Below are 3,326 nucleotides of genomic sequence, written 5' to 3' on the forward strand. Positions count from 1 at the left end.
GGAGTCGGTGCTGGCCGGTTCATCTGATATATCATGGCAGCCCGCTCCGCTCTGCTCCACTGGACCCTGTCCAACACCTGTTCTCCCATCAGGGGATGTTGTGTTGGCGTGGCATGGCTATGCCACTGTACAGATTGGCACTGCCCAGTTGGGGCAGCGGAAAGGATGAAGTATGAGATTCCCAGTGACAAAATGTAAGCTGTAATTAGGAGGGAGGACCACAGTGGAAAACGGTTATGCCTTTTATAAATATGCTCTGTATTTTATTATTAGGTATCCCTGGATGAACCGGGCTGTTGGCTTTAATTTAGAGGTGGCTGTCTAGCATGCTCATCTATTGTTGTACTGAATTATAAATGTATACTTTAAAAGTTTTAAAGAGAAATCTGATTTAGCCTTGCCATTGTTGCCATCTGTTCTCATTGAAGAAAGCCTTCTTATACTGATTATGGTCTAAATTGCTAGAAATTATCTTGCAATCTTTTCAACTTTATATATTTATTCATATATTCTTGAAGTACAAATTCTTTTGACATGAGTCAAATAATTCAAAATATACCTTCAACTTTCACAGCTCAGCTTAAACTCAACCTATGTGCAAACCCATGAATGTGATCAATTATGACAGTATACATTTTAAGTTTTATTTGTCATTATATGGGTTTTTTTTTTTGAATGCTTATGTTGCTTGCTCTAATAGGCTGAAAGCTGTGTCTAGCAGAAATGTTGTTTCTTCATGTCTCAGTGATGAAACTGGAAAGTAAAATGTTGCCATAACTGACAGAAATGATGTCGAAAACTAAGAAAATAAGGTAACTCCTAAAGATTGCAGCACCCCAAGGACAGAGTTCTTCCATATTATCTAAAGTAAAACCCAAATGTAATTAGGCTTGCTGTCGCTGCAGTCCTCACTTTTAGTTTCATGGGACAGTGTTAAAAACAAAATTAGTCTTGAGGGTTGAATAAAAATACTGCTTTTGCAACATAAAGTCTTGGTTCTTAGCATCAAGACTTAATGTGAAAGATGGGAATACTATAAGACAGTCATGGGACAAATAAATGTAGACACATAATTTAGAGAATGTGAAAAATTTAATTTAATGCAACAGCATCCACTGGGTTCCACTTGTACTACAGTCTACAGTGATGTAAGTGGAGCATAAAACCAGTTATCATCCATGTGTTTCTACCAGCATGACACGGAGAACTTAGCGCCCCTGACATACTCACCTGTCTGTCTGTTGGTCTGCTGTGGCCACGGAGACATTTAGCAGAGGGAGGCTGAGCCGTGTCCCTCTTGTCTCATCAGCATGACAGATTGCTTGGGAGAGAGGGGAGGTGCTGAATGAGAAATGAACATTTGCGCTGCTGTGGAGGTGGGTTCTCTCGACGACGTTCTCCTGTCACATATTCATAATTCTGCCCATGTTGGTGGAAACAAAGACGGGGGTCACATGATGGACAGGCTTATTTTTTTACACTCAGTGTAATCAGTTTTGCCATTTGGACAGTGTTGAAAACAGATGGTCATCTAAAATGTAAAAAACAAAAAAAATGTCAGTTTTAATTAATATTTATGATCAAAAGTTTCATGATGTTTTCCTGGATATTATAGTGCATAAATGTACTTACAATTGGACACCACATGCTCACTGGAAACTTGATTTAAAATCAACTAATAAATGTAGGAAACTTTTAAAGCTGCATGATTTGTTCAGTTCAATGGCTGAGTTTTGTGATTACATTTTAGTCTTCTTGGATGGCATAAATGTGTGAGCTGTGTAATAAACAAACGAACACAAATGGAATTCGAAAATGCCACAATCATGTAGCCGAGTTGCACAGATTACCAGTGAATATTTTATTGTCAGACTACTTTAATAACCTCTTTTTATCTGCTTATACACTGCAAGTCCTCTTTTAGTCCAGTAGAGGGAGACATGCGTCTATAGATGACCACTGTTTCAGAGTATGACCCACGTTCAGTGATACACTTCTTCGTTTGTAACTTTGAGTTTCTTCAGATATCATGGTTTTCTATTACTGGAGAGTTTCTTCTGCTGTTGTTTTTTCTTTCCTGACCTGAATCAGAGGTGTGCTATGCTGTATAGACTCTAAACCTAACTGAGACAAAATTTTGATTTTGACACTGTGTTTTAAAAAATCTGTAATTCTTATTTGATAAAAATCACAAAGTTCTTTAGTACAAAGAAAAGTTGACTAAATAATACTGTTAAATATAATGCTTATTTAAACCTACAGTTTTTGGGAGTGGCAATGTAAAAAGTCTTCAGGCAGCTTTTGGATGTGCACCAATTTCCTTCTGATGTGCTCTCCTTCTATTCCTATTTAACAATGCTACATATTACATTACTTTTAATTCAATTATCTGTTTGGCTCGTTCTAAATTAGTTTGACATTCCTGCTGTAATTAATCCAGGTTGTTGTACATTCTTCGGGGGAATATGAAATTAATGTTTTTTTATTCCCTTCAAGCCTTTTTTTAATTCCAAAATTTCAGTTTATCGAGGTAAAAACTACAATTTGTGAGGAGGTTTACTGGAGATATAATATAAAAATGCATGATTTCATTTCGATCACTTTAATTTGCTCCTTTGTAGGGCAGCAACAGACATTTCTGTTCCCCTTATCACTGACCGATTATTTTCTTGATTCATTAATTCTAATAACTTAGTCGTTGAAATGGCAGAAAAGTCGAAAACTCATTTTAATAACTTGCAGCCCAAAATGTTGTTGTCAGATTACTTGTTTTACTCAGCAACTAGTCCAAACCTCCACATGGTCAGCTTTACAGAAATACAGCAACGACAAGGAAAAGCATCAAATCTGTGAGAATCAAAAACCAGCAGGATTTTTTGACCTGGAAAGAAAAGGAAGGATTAATCGGTGGGATTGCTTCGAATTAATTGTCAATGAACTCATCAATTAATCGGATAATCCTGGCGACTTTAGTCCTTCCATCTAATCAATTACTAAATGTCTGTCCAGACGCAGGAGACAAAAAAGTATGATTACTACTGAAATGTAGTCGTCATTTTGGCTTTTTGTAAAAATATATTTCTGGATGTGTTGTTTGTCTGATTAGTTAAAACTAGTAACATATTTGCTAACTTCTTTCAGTGGCTTTTATTTTGATACTTGTTATGTCGGCTGTTATTCATAATCATCAGAATAATACAGCAAAAACGCGATCTGATAGAGATGAACATAAACGCATTAAGTGGTAAAAAGACCCGGACCGTACCATGTGGAGGCCGGAGGGGGAGGGTCCTGTCCTCGCGGAGGATCAGAGGTGATGACACACG

General features: G+C 37.0%; 1 long non-coding RNA gene across 1 annotated transcript in view; it reads left to right on the forward strand.

Moving 5' to 3' along the window:
• LOC127531177 (uncharacterized) overlaps positions 1 to 3,326 on the forward strand; it is a 387,768-nt gene that overhangs the window by 358,880 nt on the left and 25,562 nt on the right. The gene's annotated exons all lie outside the window — the stretch shown is intronic.

This window comes from Acanthochromis polyacanthus, chromosome 2 (assembly GCF_021347895.1).
Source record: "Acanthochromis polyacanthus isolate Apoly-LR-REF ecotype Palm Island chromosome 2, KAUST_Apoly_ChrSc, whole genome shotgun sequence".
Taxonomy (NCBI): domain Eukaryota; kingdom Metazoa; phylum Chordata; class Actinopteri; family Pomacentridae; genus Acanthochromis; species Acanthochromis polyacanthus.